The sequence below is a fragment of the Benincasa hispida genome, chromosome 11 (genome assembly GCF_027475165.1).
Source record: "Benincasa hispida cultivar pf3 chromosome 11, pf3_genome.v1.1, whole genome shotgun sequence".
In the NCBI taxonomy this organism is placed as follows: domain Eukaryota; kingdom Viridiplantae; phylum Streptophyta; class Magnoliopsida; order Cucurbitales; family Cucurbitaceae; genus Benincasa; species Benincasa hispida.
In genome coordinates, this window is record NC_143488.1 from 15,394,510 (window position 1) to 15,409,137 (window position 14,628).

The window sequence follows — 14,628 nt, forward strand, 5'->3', positions numbered from 1 at the left end:
TGGTTATATCCAATGGACACAAAAATATATATAGTGCAAAGAGTGCAACTTTCGATCTTTAGTGGAATACCCGACAGTTGACGGATGTTGAATAATTTAATTAAAAAAAGTTTAATTAATTATTCATGTACCGTTGGAGTTTTAAGCTACAGATCCATGAGGTCCCATCGGTAGCTCAACAAGATTTAATGAGAATAAGTTTTTGGATTAATTTGAATTGTTCAAATTAATTGAGGGAATTAATTATATAGGTTATAATTAATTTATTTTTTATTATATTTGATATAATTTCTATAATATATTTGATACATTATATTATTTATGAGAGGAAATAAATATTTGAATATGATTCAAATTTAACTTTAGGAATTGGATTCATATTGTTAAATTTAATGTAAATATGATCTATATTAAAATCCATTTGTGAGAGAGAAATGAAATTATAGGTCATATTGTATTTTATGCAATATAAAAACTATAGGTTATATGTTATATATGATATAACATATAGTTATGTATATATATCACTACAAGAATTTTGGGTTTTAATGTCGGTTGAAAAAAGTGAAATTGGATGTATAATGTCGATTTTAAAAAACGGATCTTTAATGTCAGTTTTAAATCGACATTCAAGATGGGCTACAATGTCGGTTTAAAACCGACATTAAAGACCTCTCATTTATTTTTATTTTTTTAAAACTTTATTAAAAAATATCTTCTTCATTTCATATCAAATATTTTCTCTCCTTTCAATTCTCTCTTACTAAACCCTCTCTACTCCTTAGCGTGGCCATGCGAATCACTTTCGATCGTCATCATCACCGGTGTTGCTTGGATCTCCATCGTCATGGGCTTCTTCCAGTGGTGGGTCATCGTCATGGGTGTTCTCTGGTTGGTTTTCGTCGTCGCGTAGGTGTTCTTCGGTTGGTTTTTGTCGTCGCATGGGCGTTGTTCTTCTGTTTGTTCTTTCGATGGCTATTCGTCATTGTTGTTCTTCTGGTGGTTCAGCTCGCCGTTCGTCTAGCTTATTCCGGTCGTGGAGGTGGGTTGTTGGCGTAGATCTATAGATTTAGTTGTGGGCTTTTCCTATCCGATCATCTATTTGCTCAATCTACTCGTGGGTCTTCCGATCCGGTCGTTGGCGTTGTATTTTTGTTAGATCTGTCGTCTCAACTCTGTTCACAAGGTCCGGTGCTCGCCAGTGTTCCAATTTTTGAGCTCTGGTTCGGATCTCTTCAAGTTTGTGGGTTGTTTAAGTTGTTTGCTTGGAAAGGTAAAAAAAAATTTCATATGAATTTTTAATTTAGTAATTTAAAGTTATTTCATTCCTTTTATTTTTATTTTAATGATTAAGATTTTTGAAATTTTGAAGTTCAAATCGGCATCTTCGAGAAGCACACAGAAGCATTGTTTGGTAGACCAGAAATTGCTATAACACCTCAAGGAACCATCGATCCCTCCAAAGATGAACAGTTGAAGATTAGCTTTGGTGGTATGAAGGGATTGGTTTTAGAAGCTGTCACTTTTGGTTCTTTCCTCTGGGATGTTGAAAGCTATGTGGATTCAAGGTACCATTATGTTGTGAGCTGAGCTAAATGCCATTCCTGCCAGAAGTATGTTTGTACTAATACCAACTTAATCAGTGCGGGTCATGCTGTATATTAACTACATATGTGATTAAAAACAATACAAATTTAGAGGGAAAGAGTTTCATTTTTTAGGCTTTATAGGAATTTTCACAACATACTGTTACAGAATTCGTTTCAACTTTCTTCCCTTCTTTTTGTGCACAATACACATCGACACGTTCTGTTACCTTTGAACATATTACTTAGAAATTTGTTAATGTTTGAATGAAATTAGTTAAAAAAATATGTATTTGGTTGATAGTCTTGCTTGGTGTGGTTCAAGTGTATATCAAAATCCTTTTCTTTCAATCATATATAAACTAATTTGGTCTTACTTGGTTGATTAAGCTTGATTGATGTGATTCAAGTGTTATTTCATTAATTTTATGTTTTGTTTCAATGATTAAGCCTCTTGAAATTTGTTAATGTTAGAATGAAATTAGTTAAAGAAACATGTACTTGGTTGATAGTCTTGCTTGGTGTGGTTCAAGTGTATATCAAAATCCTTTTCTTTCAATTATATATAACTAATTTGGTCTTACTTGGTTGATTAAGCTTGATTAATGCGGTTCAAGTGTTATTTCATTAATTTTATGTTTTGTTCCAATTGTCAAGCTACTCCTTATTTCAGGCCCAAGTTGCTGAGAAGACCAATCCAAATGAAAGGGTAGGTGAAACGAAAGACTCAGAATGAGCCATGCCTCTCAATCTTCCTTACTACACATGGTAAGATTCACTATCACAAATCTGAGGGAAATTAGTGGAGACCGATTGAAATTCCTTTTGGTAAACAAAATTCTCTCTCTCTCTCTCTAAGTCGGGTTTCTGAAAGCTCTGAACTCTCTCTAAACTTCTTTTGTTCTTGCCCAATTTCACAGTGAACAAAGAAAAGAATCGAGCATGCAAATGGAAGAAAAGAAAGAGGAAGAAGAGACCAACAATAGCATGTACGTGGTTCGGCAAAATGATGCCTACATCCACGGGAAGGAAGAATCGTTTATTGAAGACCTTACAAAGATAAGTTTGTATTTTCTTTACAGACCGTATACTAAAACAGAATGATCAAGTTATTTTTCGATTTGAATGTAACCTATATATATATGATTACATATTTGTTATGAAGTCTGTTTAGAAAATAAAAACTAGTCGTTGAGCTATTTGAGATTAAATTTTTTGAAATCTCCACCTTAATCTCAACTTTGAAGCCTTCTACCTTCCAGTTCTGACTATCGATTACCCATTTTCAGGTAACATGAAGTCAAACTGATCAAGACACTTGCTGAGCTTGAGCTTCGAGACAGGTTTGGTAAGCATGTCTGCTACGTTCTCCGAGGTATGAACTTTTAGAACTTCGGTTTGCCCTTGTTCTATTCTATCTCTTAAAAAGTGAAATTTATGTCGATATTTTTTGTCCTAGAATGGTATTGTGGGTTTTTGGAAAGATGGATAGCACTTTGGTTATCACAATAGATCTTAACTACTGTTTGTTTGATACCAAAGTCTTCCATCAATCCCTTTAACCACAATGCCTCTTTTATAGCTTCTGAAAGTGTCATGTACTCAGCTTCGGTAGTTGATAGAGTTGTTATTGATTGTAGTTTAGCCTTCCAGCTCAGTATATTAGGTCAATATAAGAAGAGATACCCTATCAGAGACCTTCTTTTATCTTGATCCCCTGTGAAATTTGAATCAACAAACCCATAAGTTCTAGATCTGTCTCCTTAACACTCTAATAGATTAGCTTAGACTGCTTAGACCAAATTAGATACCTAAGATCCATTTGATAGCTTTCCAATGCCTTCTCCTAGGGTTTGACATGAATTTGCTCACTAGGCTTGCATAATAGGATAAATAAAGCCTGGTAGAGATCATGAGGTACATCAAGCTTCCTACTGCCTAACTATAAGGAACTACTTGCATTTGATTTAGGTGTTCCAAGTCAGTTTTCTTAGGTGGATTAGTTATGGATAGTTTAAATTGTTGAGCAATAGGTATAGTTATAGGTTTAGCATTAGACATATTGAATCTTTTGATGATTTTCTCACAATAATTAGTTTGACTAATGCTTAGGGTAGAGAATCCTCTGTCTCTGTCAATTTCAATCCCAAAGATCTTCTTAGACTGACTCATATCTTTCACGTAAAATTCTCTCTTTAGGAGATTTTTTACATGACTTAAATCTTCTTTAGAAGTCCCAACTAGCAACATATCACCCACATAGAGAAGTAAGTACACCTTGTTCCTATAGGTTGTTGAGTTCACATAGGTGCAAATGTCATAGGTGCTTTCTGAAACCCAATACTCTCAATGTAGTCATTGAATCTTCTGTACCAGCATCTAGGAGACTGTTTAAGACCATAAATGGACTTATCTAGAAGACAGTAGAGGTCATTTTTACCCTTTTCAATAAAACCCTTTGGTTGAACCATGTAGATGACCTCATCTAAGTGACTATGTAGGAAGGTTGTTTTCACATCTAGTTGATCTAATTCAAGATTGTATTGAGCAACTAAGGATAACAAGAGTCTAATAGAGGTTTGCTTAACTACTGGTGAAAAAATTTCAGAATAGTCAATGCCTTCCCTCTGTGTGAAACCTTTGGCCACTAATCTTGCCTTATACCTTGGCTTTTCATCTTTAGAAGTGCCCTCTTCAGTTTGTAGATCCATTTAGATGTTATTGCCTTGCATCCTTTAGGAAGAGGAGCTAGAGTCCAAGTGTCATTAATGCTTAATGATTGCATTTCTTCATACATAGCTTCAATCCAGTTCCTAGCATCAGGGCAGCTTACTGCCTATTCAAAGTTGGCCGATTCCTGGTCATTTGGAGCTATAGTTGCATTTAAAACTAGGTTCATATAGTTTGTTTCAGTGTACCCAACTGGGGGAACAATCACTCTTCTTTGCCTACTCTTTGCTAGAAAGTATTGACTCAAGTCAGGTTGAGTTTCAGTGGTTTCTACCAACTGTCCTATAGTGTTCTCTTCCTCTTCTGAATCATTAGAAGAACCATGATCTGTAGACTTATCTTTAGAAGCCTCCACCTCAATCCTAGCAGTAGGGCTATTAGGTATCTCAATTGTAGTCTTCTCTTTTTGCTTGAACATTTCCTTTTCTCTGAAGGTAACATCTCTACTGATCACAAATCTTTTCTCAATAGAATTCCACATTTTAAAACCCTTTACACCTTCAGTGAACCCAACAAACATACATTTCATAGCCCTAGACTTAAGTTTTCCTTGATTTTGATGTATGTAACCAACACACCCAAATACCCTTAGGTTATTTTCTTCAGGGGTTATAAAGTTTAGGGATGAATGTGGGCACCTATTTAAGGTTTACACAGCATAGCTTGCAGCTTCAGCCCAGTATTTTTCACTGAGAATGACATCTGAGAGTAAACATCTGACCTTTTCCATAATGGTCCTATTAAGCCTCTCTGCTACCCCATTCTGTTGGGATGTGTGTCTGATTGTCCTGTGCCTAGTTATGCCTGATTCCTTACAAAATTTATTGAATTCTTCCCTACAGTATTCTAGCTCATTATCTATTCTTAAGTATTTAATTTCCTTAGAGGTTTGCTTCTCAATCATGAGTTTCCATTCTTCAAACTTTTCATACACTTGGTCTTTTGATTTAAGAAAGAAAACCCAACTTTTTCTTGAGAAGTCATCTATAAAATAAAGTAAGTACCTCGAGCCACTTAGGCTAGGTGTTTGAGTTGGACCCTAAAGGTCTGGGTGGATGTAGTCAAGAATTATCTTTGTTGAATGATGTGCTTTGGTAAAGCGATGTCTAGTTGCTTTTCCCAAAATGCAATGCTCACAAAAGGTTAGCTTGTTTGAAATTCCCTTGGGTAGAATTCCCTGTTTAGACAAAGCTTCTAGCCCCTTAGCACTTATGTGAGACAGCCTTTTGTGCCATACATTAGCTTCTGTCATCTCATTTGGTGTGGCAACATATGCCCCTATCATCATTTCAACACCTCTGACCATAAACAAGTCATTAACTTTCTCCGCAACAAGGACCACCTTAGAGTCTTTTAAAACCTCAAGTGTTCCACCCTTACCCATGTATTCACACCCAACCACATCTAGCATTCCAAGGGATATAAGGTTTCTCTTAAGAAGTGGGGCATGTCTTACATTTCTGAGTAGTTTGACAGCTCCATCTTTGAGTTTCATAAAGACAGATCCAATGGCTTTAATTTTACAGCCTTGGTTGTTCCCCATGTAGACCATTTATCCATCAATTTCTTTATAGGTGTTAAACCAGGGTCTCATAGGTGTCATATGGTAGGTGTATCCTGAATCCAAGGCCCTATCATGTTTCCCAAAGGGGTTAACATAATTGGCCTTGTCAAGTGTTGAGGCTAGTGCATCAGAGTAGATATAGGAGCCTTCTACTACAGAGGCTTCAGGCTACTTGCTTTTGGGCTCTTTTTCTTTCTCTTTATTCTTTCTTTTGAGGATGAAGCAATCTTTAATCAAATGCCCCTTCTTTTTGCAATATTTGCATTTAATTTCCTGTTTTGGCTTCTTTTCCTCTGTATGTTGTTGTTTTCTGTCCTTTGATTGGTTTGATTTGAAGTTTCCCTTCACAAACAACCCTTTACCATTTGGTTGTTTCTTCTTAACTACTTGCAACTCAAGTTCCCTTGTTCTTAGGGCAGATATTATTGCATCAGTAAATATATTGTCCCTTTCATACTTCAATGAATACAACAAACTAAGGTCCTGAGGCTATTTAATGTAGTTTGAATTTTATATAGTGACATAAATGTGGATCAAGTTCAAATTTATAGCCAAAATGGTCTATAGTATATGAATAAGGTTGGGCATCTTATTCTGGGGACACTATGGATGCGACCCACTTTGTAGTTAGTACAAATGATGTGATCCTGAATCATTCATATAGAGATATGTGAGTGGGGGCATCCTATGCAATGAGTTTGCATAAGACTGAACCACGAAATAGTCACGTTTTACGTTCTAAATGCCATTTTATGTATAAAACTGACTATTTCGTTAATTGATGACCTAGGTAACTTAATCTTAATCCTGAGCTAACTATGAACTTCTGTTCACTCGGAATTATCCTTAGATCTGCATAGGTGAGGGCAACTCATCATCGCTGGCCCAATAAGCCTCCCATTTCAGGAGTAAGATCAGGTGGATAGTTGGGAACATAGGATGCAAGACGGAATTCACTCCTCCCGTTATAGGGATAGTAGATAGATTGTTCCCTTTAGTACTGAATCCAGATCTTGAACAAGGAACCCCACCCTCTCCTTAGCCTGAGAGAGGTTCGGTTTATAGGTTGGACCTTAAACCAATTGTTCATTAGAGGATCAATGGAACTTAAGGAACAAAATGTAGTCTTGGGGGTAAAACGGTTTTTATGACCCAGCCGAGATTACGAACAACCTGTGAAGGATTAACTTACTAATCATGGTTATATCAAATGGACCCAAATATATCTATAGTGAGGGGAGTGCAACTACGAGACTATAGTGAAATGGCCCGTTAGTTAACGAATGTTGATTAGCTCCGTCTAAAAGAGTTTTAGCCAGCTAATCTCGGATCGTTGGAGCCTATGATCTATAGGTCCATTAGGTTCCCCTACTAGCTCATATGGAATAAACTTAGAACAATATGATAGAATGATTCAAATTGTTCGAATTAGGTGAAGAGAGAAAAACCGACAAGTATATGTGATATAGTAATCGGTTTTCAGTTTAGAGATACAACTTTAATATTTAAATGTGATTTAAATATAAAGAATATGAATACGTTCATATTCGGAAGCTCGGAAATAATGGAAATGGTCAAAGATGTAAAAAGTCAAAGAGTTGACTTTTGACTTTGAAAAGTCAAACTTTGACCGACCTTATATTCAAATGTGATTTGAATTTTGAGAAAATGAATGCGGATTCATGCTCGAAAGGTCAAAATTAGTCAACACGGAAAAAATCATAAAAAGACAAAACGTTGACTTTTTTGTCAAAGTTTGACTTTGACAAAATGACTATTTTGCCCTTTGACTATAGTTAGTGAGAAAATCCAAACTTTTGCTGGATAATTCCACTAACAAAATAGTGGGCTAGATGTTGGTTTATGGTGGAGACATTAAGTCCACTTAGATAGTGGATTCTAGGTGTTGGGTTTTTATGAATTTGTTTCATGCAATTGTTGCATGGTTTTTTTTCTATAAATTGGGCTTACAATTTGGATGGAAAAACTTTTGCCCTTTTTACCAATTTTAGTTTTAGTTTTTGGGCTGGAGAAATCACAATTTTGTAGAAAATCTTTCAACCCAAACCCAACCCAAAATTTCATTTCTTTTTCCATCTCTTTCTCTCCCTCGGGTTCTTCATTCATTGGGTCCCACAATCCGATTCTGAGTCCAGAGGATAGTAGGTTAACTCTAGTGGTGGTCCGGAAGAGTTCAGATCGAGATTAGCGAGGAAAAGCGTTTAGGGAGCTACAAACTTTGTATCCTATCCATTTTAATTCACTGTTTTTCCTTCAATTGCATGTTTTTTTCCTTTAAATTAAAAGCAATTAGAGTGTAATTAGGTCCTTTTTCCACTATGTATATCTCGTGTTCCATCAATTCCATCAATTGGTATCAAAGCATGATTTAAGCACTCAATTAACGTTAATTTGAGTTTGGTGGGTGAATTTCTATGGATACATGTTTGATTGATTAATATGGTTGAAATTCAACTTCGGCATTAGATTTCTCTTTGGTTATGTTGTTTAATTTGTAATTGGCTCTTGATTGATGAGCTTATATGTATGCTTTAGAGTCTATAGTTTTATTGGAGTCAATAAAGTTAAAATTAAGCTGTAATCGAAGATCGAAACAAGCTCGGTCAGCTGCAGAAATTGGAAGTTCAGCTACTGCCCTCGCAACGTTGTTGCGTTGTTCATAGAGTGTTACAATGCTCTTCATCCTGGAGCCCGAGGTGTTGTAATGCTGAGATGCAGCGTCATGACGCTGTTCATCCCAGTCCAAAAAGACGCATGCATTCGTGAGCTGCTTCGCAGGTTTGGTTGGTTTCTAGTCCAGTTCAACCCACTTTGGTCCAGTTCAGCCTCATTTGGAGCTTTGAAGGTTTGGTCTAGGTTCAATTTCAAGCTTTTTTAAATTATATTTGTAATAATTAGTTATTTTTGCTTACTTAGGATGTCAAAGTTGAACCATATTAGTGGTGTTTAAATATTTATGCATGTGATGTATGTTATATTAGTGGTGTTTAAAGTTGTATGTGCATAACGTATGTCATGTAGATTTAAAATCCCACCATAGGAAGCATGTTACATGCATTGAAAATATGTTATAAACAATTATAATATATAGTATGCATGTTTTGGGTTTCTAAAGTTTAATATAATTGTTATATTAAAGTTTGATTGCCTTTTATGAATGTTATGGATGCAAAACATATCTATTATTTTATAAGTTGTTATAAAATTGAATTAGGCCTTAAAATCCATAATAAAGATAAGTTGCATGCTCATGTAGATGTAGGTTAACCAATTGTTTTAATAGTTAAAATAGGTTGTTATCATATAATATACAGTTACAAACTCAACCGATATATAATCATGTCTAAGGCTGGTGGTATTTAAGTTAACAGTCTACGGAACACCTCCTACCTGGGGATTATGACTGAATAATCGAGCGTTGTTAATCGATTTTATAAGAATACGTGAACGGTGTTAGGTTTTAAAACTGGTTTATCACCTAGACATTATAGGTTAAATCCAATTATAAATGTTATACTTCGATAAACCACATAAATTTAGGTTGTTTGATTAGTTGGAATAAACCTAAGTAAAAGTATACCCAAACAAGTAGAACACTTTAGTGAGAAATTAATACCATATATGATAAGTTGTTAGAACACTTCAGTGGGAAATTAATAACATATATGATATGTTGTTAAAACACTTCAGTCAGAGATAAATAACATATATGATATGTTGTTTTTAGCTCTCACATCCCTAAGACTTCACACCATGAGATTCATGTTTGGTTTTGTGTCACCCTAGGAGTGACCTCCATTCGGAAAGTGTTTGAAAGAGTCAATATCAAGGTAAATAGAGGAAGTAGTTCATAGTAAAATAAAATATATACGATATATTGGTTCTTAGCTCTCACGTCCCTAAGAGTTCACACCGTGAGATTCATGCTTGGCTTCGTGTCACCCTAGGAGTGGCCTCCATTTGGAAAGTGTTTGCATGGGTCAATCTCAAGGTGAATAGAGAAAGTACTTCATAGTAAAATTAAATATATATGATATATTGATCTTTAGCTTTCACGTCTCTAAGAATTCACACTGTGAGATTCATGCTCTGCTTTATGTCACCCTGGGAGTGACCTCTATTCGGAAAGTATTTGCATGAGTCAATAGCAAGGTGAATAAAGGAAATAGCTCAAAGTAAATGGGTGAAGGATATGTGTCAACATGTCCTGCGGTCTCTTCCGTTAATTTGGATCGTGAGATTCCTATGTTGCGCGCTATCTTTTTTAGGTGGCATTAGCTAGTCACTAACCATGGCTATCCCTTCGATGGGTTGTAAAATAGGATTCGGAACAACTCAAACTCCAGAAATATATAGGATTTCTTAGGTCCATTGCCAACATTGACTCTCCAATTTGGTAGCATTGTTGGGGCCGACCTCTGAAGTCTGAAAATGAAGGGTTACACTTATAAAATTACTAAGTGTTAGTAAGTTCTTGATCGAAAATGGTAACTAAATGACTATAGGAATAAGAGTTATTCTGAAGATAGTATTTGGTCAAGAATGTTTTGCTTTAGTGAAGGAGTATTTGACTACCCCTCAGTAACACTTATTATGACTTACTATAGTATCGTTGCAAATAAATAATAAAATTTGGGTAAGTTATTACTTTTGCTAAAATTGAATTGGGTTTAATAAGAAATTTACTAATTAGAATTTGTTTAAATTTCAGCATGTTAACTTCTTTAAAATCACTCGCTTCTAATAACAATAATGGTCTTAATAAATCAACATGGAAATCAAGTATACTAGCGAATGGTGATTTAAGATTTGTTTTAATAGAGGAATGTCCTCAATCTTCTTCTTCTGCGGACAGTAAGAGTTGGTATACATATGAAAAATGGATTAAGGCTAATGAAAAAGCCTAAAACATTCTTCTAGCAAATATAACTGATATATTAGTTAAGAAATTTGAGAACATAGCTTCTGCTCGAGAAATCATGAGTGTCATAGATGAAGAAACAAAGAAAGAACAACACAGTAAATGTGATTTGCTTGTGATTGAAATATGTTTATTGGAAAATGATAAAAAGATCTGGATAATAGATTCAGGTGTCGCTAATCATATATGTGCTTTTCGCTCAGGAAACTAATTCCTGGAGACAACTTACAGAAGGTGAAGCAACCTTTAAGGTAGGGACCGAGGAGGTTGTTTCAGCTAAAGCAGTGAAAGATATGAAATTATTTGTTAATGATAGATACATTTGACTTGAAAATGTTTATTATATTCTTTTTATGAAAAAGAATTTATTTTCTGTCTCGTGTTTGCTAGAACAAAATTATAAAATTTCTTTTGAAAATAATGAAGCGTTCATTATTTCAAAAGGTATTAAAACTTGTTTAGCAAAATTAGAAAATAACTTATACATGTTAAAACCGCTGTGGTAAAAGCCGTTTTGAATATAGAGATGTTTAAAATAGTTGAAACTCATAATAAGAAAAGAAAATTTTCTCCAAATGCCTATCTTTGGCACCTAAGACTAGGTCACATTAATCTTAATAGGATTGGAAGATTGTTTAAGAGTGGACTTCTAAACCAGTTAGAAGATAGCTCCTTACTGTCATGTGAATCTTGTCTTGAGGATAAGATAACCAAAAGATCTTTTACTACGAAAGGTCTTAGAACCAAAGAACCCTTAGAGCTAGTACATTCAAATCTTGGTGGTCCGATGAATGTTAAAGCGAGAGGATGGTATAAATATTTCATCAATTTTATCGATGATTATTCAAGGTATGTCTACATTTACCTAATGTATCATAAGTCCCAAACACTTGAAAAGTTCAAGGAATATAAGGTGGAGGTTGAGAACCCATTAGGTAAAAAGATTAAAACATTTCAATCAGATCGAGGTGGTGAGTACATGGACTTAAAATTTCAGGATTATTTGATAAAACACGGAATTCAGTCACAACTCACGGCACCTGGCACACCTCAACAAAATGGTGTTACAGAAAGGAGAAATAGAATCCTGTTGGACGGTTCGTTCTATGATGAGTTATGCTTAATTGCTAAGTTCTTTTTAGGGTCACGTAATAAAGACTGTGGCGTATATATTGAATATGGTTCCCTCGAAAAGTGTTTCAAAAACACCTTATGAGTTATTGAGAGGACGTAAAGGTAGTTTACGTCACTTTAGAATCTAGGGATGCCCAGCACACGTGTTGGTATAAAATCCAAAGAAAATGAAACGTTGTTCAAAAGTATGCCTATTTTTAGGCCATTCTAATGAGAAAAAAAGATGGTTATTTTATGATCCTCGGGAAGATAAAGTATTTTTGTTGATAAATGCAACACTCCTTGAGGAAGACCACATTAAAAAGCATCAACCTCGCAGTAAGATAGTATTAAGTGAGATGCGCTGAGAAATTAAAGATAGATCAATAAGAGTTGTTGATTGAACAGGTCCTTCAACAAGAGTTGTTGATGAAACTAGTACTTCACATCCTTCTCAAGAGTTGAGAATACCTCAACGTAGTGGGAGGGTTGTGTAACAGCCTGGTTGGTACATGAGTTTAACCGAAACTCAGGTCGTCATACCTGATCATAGCTTAGAAGATCCATGACTTTCAAACAAGCAATGGAAAATGTGGATAAGGACTAATGGATAAAAGCCATGGATCTTGAAATGGAGTCTATGTACTTCAATTTAGTTTGGGAGCTTGTAGATCAACCAGAAGAAGTAAAACCCACTGGCTGCAAATGGTCTACAAAAGAAAACGAGACTAAGTTGGTGAGGTACAGACCTATAAAGCTAGGCTTGTGGCGAAAGGGTTTATCCAAAGAGGGGGTAGACTATGAAGAAACCTTCTCTTGGGTTGCCATGATCAAGCTGATTAGGATACTCTTATCCATTGCCGCCTTTTATGATTATGAAATCTGGCAAATGGATGTTAAAACAACTTTTTTAATGGCTATCTTGAAAAGAGTATTTATATGTCTCAACTAAAGGGGTTTTGTTGAACATGGTCAAGAGCAAAAAGTTTGCACACTTAATAGATCCATTTATGGGTTAAAACAGGTGTTTCAATCCTAGAATATAAGATTTGACACTGTGATCAAATCTTATGGCTTTGAATAAAATGTTGATGAACCTTGTGTTTACAAGAAAGTTGTCAACCAAACTGTAGCTTTTCTGGTTTTATATGTTGATGATATTCTACTCATAGGAAATGAAGTAGAATTTCTGGCTGACATTAAGAGATGGCTTGCTATGCAATTTCAAATGAAAGATTTAGGAGAAGTGCAGTATGTACTTGGGATCCAAATAGTTTGGAACCGCAAGAACATAACTTTAGCATTATCTCAAGCATCTTATGTACACAAGATGTTGTCTAGATATAAAATGCAAAATTCAAAGAAAGGAATGTTACCTTTCAGACACGAAATTCGTTTGTCTAAGGAAAAGTGTCCTAAGACATCTCAAGAGGTTGAAGTTATTGAACGAATTCCATATGCATTAACAGTAGGGAGTTTAATGTATGCCATGTTGTGTACTCGTCCCAACATATGCTATGCAGTTGGAATCGTTAGTAGATATCAATTCAATACTGGATATGATCATTGGACTGTCGTTAAAATATCCTCAAGTATCTTCGGAGAATGAGGGACTATATGCTCGTGTATAGTGCTAAGGATCTGATCCTTACTAGATACACTAATTCTAACTTCCAGACCGAAATAGATTCTAGGAAATCTACTTCAGGGTCAGTATTCACTCTAAATGGAGGAGTAATGGTGTGGAGGATTATAAAAAAAAGTTGTATTGCTAACTCTACCATGGAAGTTGAATATGTAGCTACATGTGAAGCAGCTAAAGAAGTAGTATGACTCAGAAAATTCCTAACTAATTTAGAAGTAGTTCCAAATATGCATCTGTTGATTACCCTGTATTGTGATAACAGTGGAGTAGTTGCTAACTCAAAGGAACCTAGAAGCTATAAGTGCGGAAAACATATCGAGCGCAAGTACCATCTCATCAGGGAGATCGTACATTGAGGAGACGTGATTGTCATACAGATTGCCTCTGAAGACAACTTGGCTGATCCATTTACAAAGGCCCTCTTGGCTAAAGTATTCGAGGGTCACCTAGTGGGACTAGGACTACGAGATAGATAGAACTAGGGCAAGTGGGAGAAATACTAAATATCTGATGCTCTAGTTTATTGTATTTATTTTTTTATTACTCAACATTGTATATATATTTGTATATATGTAAAATCCACTGGAGTTTTAGTCCAAGTGGGAGTTTGTTGGGTTGTATGTCCTAAAACTCGTAGTTTGTAAAATTAAACCTATTCTATTATCAATAAAGATGTTATTGACATTTGTTTGATAAAACTATTATTGAATATGTAAATTGCACTTGTAAAGACTAAATCCAATAAGGAGCAAGATGTAAGGAGTAAGATGTAATTTTGGGGTTGAAATAACTTTTGACCCAACCGTTCTTATGAACAACCTATGAAGGGTCAACTTACTGATTGTGGTTAAATCAATTGGACAGAAATACATCTATAATGGGGAGAGTGCAACTATTGATATACTAGGTATCTGATGCCCTAGTTTATTGGATTTAGTCTTTACAAGTGCAATTTACATATTCAATAACAGTTTTATCAAATAAATGTCAATAACATCTTTATTGATAATAGAATATGTTTAATATTACAAACAGTGAGTTTTAGGAC

At 35.1% G+C, this 14,628-nt stretch overlaps 1 long non-coding RNA gene across 1 annotated transcript; it reads left to right on the forward strand.

The window, feature by feature from the left end:
* The first annotated feature begins 758 nt into the window (after positions 1-758).
* Positions 759-8,741, forward strand: LOC120090303 (uncharacterized). Its single transcript, XR_005485506.2, has 5 exons — positions 759-1,273; positions 1,373-1,568; positions 2,260-2,354; positions 2,507-2,961; positions 8,489-8,741. It is a non-coding gene; the product is annotated as an uncharacterized LOC120090303 (long non-coding RNA).
* Positions 8,742-14,628: the final 5,887 nt, after the last annotated feature.